We start from the raw sequence: 6,501 nt of genomic DNA on the forward strand, positions 1-6,501 counted from the left end.
AGAGAGCGAGAGAGCTCAACACCGAGCCCGATGCCAGGCTCAATTTCACACCTGTGAAATCATGACCTGAAGCTGATATCAAAAGTGGGACACTTAAGGGACTGAGTCACCCAGGCGCCCCCAGTTTTTCTTTCTTTCTTTTTTTAAATATGAAATTTATCGTCAAACTGGTTTCCATACAACACCCAGTGCTCAGCCCAACAGGTGCCCTCCTCAATGCCCATCACCCACTTTCCCCTCCCTCCCACCCCCTCATCAACCCTCAGTTTATTCTCAGTTTTTTAACAGTCTCTTATGGTTTGGTTCCCTCCCTCTCTAACTTTTTTTTTTCCTTCCCCTCCCCCATGGTCTTCTGTTAAGTTTCTCAGGATCCACATAAGAGTGAAAATGTATGGTATCTGTCTTTCTCTGTATGGCTTATTTCACTTAGCATCACACTCTCCAGTTCCATCCACGTTGCTACAAAAGGCCATATTTCATTCTTTCGCGTTGCCAAGTAGTATTCCATTGTGTATATAAACCACAATTTCTGCTTTTCTCTTTTAATGTGAACCCTTTGTTGCCCTGTGAGGTCATGGCATAAAAAAAAAAAAAAAAGGGGATACTTCACAGATTTGCATGTTATCCTTGTGCAAGGGCCATGTTGATCTTCTCTGTATTGTTCCAATTTTAGTATATGTGCTTCTGAAGCCAGCACAAATTGTTTGTTTCTTAATATAAAATTTAGGGGGCACTTTATGTTTTCTGGATACAAGTCTTTTATTAGATATGAGCTTTGCAAATATTACCTCCCGTTCTGTGGCTGGTCTTTACATTCATTCTCTTATTAGAAGTGACTTCTGAAAAGCAGAAGTTTTTAATTTTGGCAAAGTCCTATTTATCAACTTATTCTTTTTTTTTTTTTTAATTTTTTTTCCAACGTTTTTATTTATTTTTGGGACAGAGAGAGACAGAGCATGAACGGGGGAGGGTCAGAGAGAGAGGGAGACACAGAATCGGAAACAGGCTCCAGGCTCCGAGCCATCAGCCCAGAGCCTGACGCGGGGCTCGAACTCACGGACCGCGAGATCGTGACCTGGCTGAAGTCGGACGCCCAACCGACTGTGCCACCCAGGCGCCCCTCAACTTATTCTTTTTATGGACTGTGCTCTTGGCATCGTATCTATGGGATCTTGGTTAAGCCAAAATCACAAAGACTTTCTCCTATGTTTTCTTCTAGAAGTTTTATAATTTTAAGTTGTATACTTAAATTTACGATCCATTTTTGTGTATGATGTGTAGTAGGGAACAACATTTATTATTTATTTATTTATTCAAAATGTTTATTTATTTTGGAGAGAGAGAGAGATAGAGAGTGAGGAGGGGAGGGACAGAAAAAGAGGGAGACAGAGAACCCAAGGAGGCTCTGCATTGACAGTGATGTGGGGCTTGAACTCACCAATCGTGAGATCATGACCTGAGCCGAAATCAAGATTTGGACGCTTAACCAATTGAGTCACCCAGGTGCTCCTCCCCACCCCCTGAAAAAACAATGGATATCTAATTATTACAGCCCTATTTGCTGAAAAGACTATCCCTTCTTCACAAAAAGACTTTACGTCTTTGTCGAAAATCAGTTATCCATATGTGTATAGATGTATTTCTAGACTCCTTAGTCTGTCTCACTGATCTGTTTATCTCTACACACTGTCTTGATTACTATAGCTTTATGATATGTCTTGAAGTCAGGTTATGTTAGTCCTCTACATTTATTCTTTTTCAAAGCCATTTCAGTTACTCTTAGTCCTTTGAATTTCATAAATTTAATTTTATTTATTTAAAAAAGTATTTTAAATGCTTATTCATTTTTGAGAAATACAGACAGTACGTGAGTGGGGGAGGCGCAGAGAGAGAGGGAGACACAGAATCTGAAGCAGGCTCTAAGCTCCAAGCTGTGAGCACAGAGTCTGACGCGGGGCTTGAACCCACGAACTGTGAGATCATGACCTGAGCTGAAGACGAATGCTTAACCGACTGAGCTACCCAAGTGTCCCTGAATTTCATAAATCAGCCTGTCAATTTCTATAAAAAGTATCTATTGCAATTTTGGTTCCAATCTATTGGAATTTTGGTTGAATCTACAGATCAATTTGGGGAGAACTGCTATATTAATAACACTGAGTCTTCTGATCCACAAACAAGGTACATCTTTCCATTTATTTAGGTCTGCTTTCTAGTTTTCACTGTAACTTTTCATATCTTTTGTCAAATTTAAACTTTGGTATTTCACATTTTTATGCTATTGTAAATTGCAGTTTTCAACTTCAATTTCTGATTGTTCATTCCTGGTATACAGAAACACAATTGATTTTTGTACATTTAGAAACACATTTTTTTGTGTGTATTAATCTTGTATTCTGCAGTCTTGCTTGACTCACCTACCAGTTCCATAGCCTTTTTGTAGATTCTATAGAATTGTCTATGTAGGCTATGAATAAAGACAGTTTTACTTCTTCCTTTCCAATCTGGATGCCTTATTTTATTTATGTTTTTGCCTTATTGCAATGGCTAGGATCTCAAATACAATGTTAAAGACATGTAGTGAGAAGAAATATCCTTGTATTGTTTCTGATACTGGGGAGAAAGTATTCAGTCTTTTTTCGTTAAGTATAATATTAGCTGAAGGTTTTTCATAGGTGGCCTTTAGTAAATTGATGAAATTCTCTTCAAATAATCACTTGGTGCTATAAATTTCACCCTAGATATTGTTTTATTAGCATTCCACAAATTCTGAGATGTGGTATTTTTGTATTCATTCAGTTCAAAACACTTTCTAATCCCTCTTTTGATTTCTTCTTTGATCCAGGGTTTTGTTGTTGTTGTTGTTGTTTTAGAAGTACATTATTTACTTTCCAAATATTTGTGGATTCTTCAGATGTCTTTTTCTTACTGATTTCTAATTTAATTCCATTGTGGTCAGAAAACATATGCATGTGTGTGTGTGTGTGTATGTGATCTTCAATTTACTTTTGACTAGTGTTAGTACAGTATATCTTTTTCCACATTTTTTTTACACTTAACCTATTTGTGTGTTCCTTGTGGACAGCATATGGTTGGTGTTTGTTTGTTTGTTTTAATTTTTTTTAACGTTTATTTATTTTTGAGACAGAGAGAGACAAAGCACGAACGGGGGAGGGTCAGAGAGAGAGGGAGACACAGAATCTCAAACAAGCTCTAGGCTCTGAGCAGTCAGCACAGAGCCCGACGCGGGGCTTGAACTCACGGACCGCAAGATCGTGACCTGAGCCGAAGTCGGACGCCCAACCGACTGAGCCACCCAGGCGCCCCTTGTTTGTTCGTTTTAAATCCAATCTGATGAGTACTCCCTTTTAACTGGAGTATTTAGACCATTTACATTTCATGTGATTATTGATATGGTTGGGTATAAGTCTACCCTTCAGCTATTTGTTTTCTATTTGTACCATCTGTTTGTTAATGCTTTCCCCCCTCTTTTTCTGCCTCCTTTTGATTTCATTGAGTTTATTATTATTATTCCATTTTATCATCTTTGTTGACTTATTACGTGTAAATCTTTGTTTTCTTATGTTAGTTGTTGCCTAGATTGTAGCATACCTTTTTGAGTTATTACATGCTTCCTTCAGATCATATTACATCACTTCATGTAAACTATAAAACCATACGGTAGCAAACTTTGTTTCTCCCTTCCCAGTCTTTATGTGATTATTGTCATGTTTTACCTGCACTGATGTAATGAACTCTAAAATAACATCTTTGCTATTTTGTAAATAGTTATTGTTTAAAGAGAGTCTTAAAAAATAATCTGATACATTTATTTATGTAGTACCATTTCCATTGCTCTTTATTTCTTTGTGTACATTCAGATTTCCATCTGGAATCGTTTTTCTCCTGCCTAAAAGACTTTAACAGTTCTTCTAATGCAGGTCTTCTGGCAATGAATTCTTCTAACTTTTGCATTTTTGAAAAAAGCTTTATTTTACCTCTGTTTTGAAAAATATTTTCACTGAGTATAGAATTCTAGATTGACGCATATTTTTTTTTGCTTTCAGTACTTTAAAGATAATGCTCTGCTGTCTTTTCGCTTACACTCTTTCCAATGAGTGACCTGCTATCATTTTTATCTTTGTTCCTCTGTACATAATTTGTCTTTTTCTTTTGTTTTTTACCTAGTTCCTTCTAAGCTATGTTTGATTATGGTTTGCCTTGGTGTCAATGTTAAGACTATTTTTCCATAGGATTTATGCTATTCCCATTTTGCTGTCTGATCCCCCAAATCATGTTGATATTCAGGTAGGACTGATGTCACCAAGAAAGCCATGTATATAACAATTAAAAAGGGGGTATACTTTTAAAAAATGTTTTATTTATTTCTTCAAAGTAAGCTCCATGCCCAATGTGGGGCTTGAACTCACGACCCTGAAACCAAGAGTCACATGCTCCACTGACTGAGCCAGCCAGCCATCCTTAAAAAAGGGGCTATACTTTAACCAGTTAACTTACCAGTAGGTAACCAGTTACCTTGGCCAAGTCACCAGTTAACTTGGCCAAGTAGGTATTCTTAACAGTAAAATTTTGATTGCTTCTTCTACTATTACTGTTTTAAAACATGACCCTGCCCCAGATTCTTTGATATTCTTCCCACTGAGAAGAGAGATCTATATCTTTTGTCCTTGGATCTGGGTTCTGTGACCACTTGACTAGTGGATTGCAGCAGAAGCAACACTGTACCAATTTCTGGGCTCAGACTTTCAGACACTGTCAGTTTCTTTTTGTTTCTTAAGATGCCTGTTCTTTGATCCCAGCCACTCTCCCATAAGTAGCCTTAAACTGCCTGGAGAGAGGCTCATATGGAGAGAAGGCTCACAGCCCATCACTTTGGCTGAGCTCCCAGAGAGCCAGCACCAGCCATATGAGTAACACATTTTGAAAGTTGATCTGCTAACCCCAGGCTAGCTGTTATAGCTAGTATGGTGTGGAACAGAAATAAATTGTCTGCACTGAGCCCTGCCCAAACTTCAGATTTGTGAGCAAAATGAAAGCTTATTGTTTTAAGCTTTCATGTTCTTACATGATTTGTTACATAGAAATAGATAAAGAGAACGTCCTCCCTAAAGAACTGGATTCTAAACCAGTGTCTCAGACAAGTAGCTTCTGCTCCGATCTACTGCGGTTTCCTCTTTTCCAACTTCTAATCTTTTATATGACCTAAGGTGTTCTGCTCTTTTTTCCTTCTGCTCCAAAATAATCCTGTCCTTCTAGAGAACTCACACGATTTGTAGAAAGCACTTGTTCTTCAAATCTGTGTGTGTTTCAAGTGTATTCTAATTACGGCTCTATTAACTGGTTTTTATACAGCTGTTTCCCTCCATTACACTCCACGGGCTCTGCATGTTCATCATTGTCTCTTGCTAAGTTTTCTAACCAACACATTCTACGTTGTCGTCTATTTTCTCTGACTAAGCAATGTTCTATTTACTGGCTGTAATATTTACCCACGTTAGCTTTTTAAACTCACATTTAGAGTAGGAGTCTTTATTTAAAACTTGCACCAATTCTGCATCACTGAATAAGTTAAGGTTCCCTCAGAACATCAAAACCGTGCCAGCTATTTGGATCCAGAGAGTCTAATATATATTAATACATCCAAAGATCCTGACTTGATAACTGTATCAGTATGTCTCTCCAGAGAAGCAGAACCAAAACCTCTTAATAGATTTATTTCAAGGAACTGACTTACATAATTATGAGGGCTAGCAGATCTGAAATCTGTAGAGCTGGTCAGCAAGCTGGAAATTCTCCAGCAAGAGCTAAGGTTGCATTCGTGAAGCAGAATTTCTTCTGCCTCCAGGAAACCTCAGGCTTTGCTCCTAGAGTCTTTCACCTGAGTGGATGAGGACCACCCGCATTATTGAAGGTAATGTCCTTGATCTAAAGGGAACTGATATGTTCTAGATGTCCACCACATCTAGAACATATCCTAACAGCAACACCTGCATTAGTGTTCATCAGATAACTGGGTACTATAGACCAGGCCCAGTTGACACATAAAACTAACCATCACAGTAAACAAAGGGATAAAAGAGAGTTGTAAAATATCATGGAAGTTGCAACTGCAGGGCTCTGAGGAAGCAAAACAAAGATTAAATTATTAAAACTTAGAAACTTAGTAGATAGGCCATGAGGAACTGAAACTCAGACCTCTGAGTAGGAGGCATCGCTCAGCCAGTATTAGTTGTCTGAGTTCAGAAGAGGGGACTTAGGTCACTGGGACCCAGTTCTTTGTGGAAGGGCAGTGGCTGGCTGTTGTTGGTGTCCCCAAGGAGACACGATGAAGGTGATTCCGTAGGTGTTAGAATAACTGCAAAGCGGATTCAGTTGCCGTTCCAGGGAGAAAACGCTTATGCTATGATGACGAAGTTTTGCTGGGGTAATACTTATAGGAAACACAGACAAAAAACCCTCAGCAAATATACAGCAAGGAGC

General features: G+C 38.4%; 1 non-coding gene across 1 annotated transcript; it reads right to left on the reverse strand.

Annotated features, from left to right (window-relative positions):
- Positions 1-590: 590 nt before the first annotated feature.
- Positions 591-697, reverse strand: LOC122476664. The gene has a single exon (XR_006295578.1). It is a non-coding gene; the product is annotated as a U6 spliceosomal RNA (small nuclear RNA).
- Between the last annotated feature and the right edge of the window lie 5,804 nt (positions 698-6,501).

This window comes from Prionailurus bengalensis, chromosome E4 (genome assembly GCF_016509475.1).
Source record: "Prionailurus bengalensis isolate Pbe53 chromosome E4, Fcat_Pben_1.1_paternal_pri, whole genome shotgun sequence".
NCBI classification, from domain to species: Eukaryota; Metazoa; Chordata; class Mammalia; order Carnivora; family Felidae; genus Prionailurus; species Prionailurus bengalensis.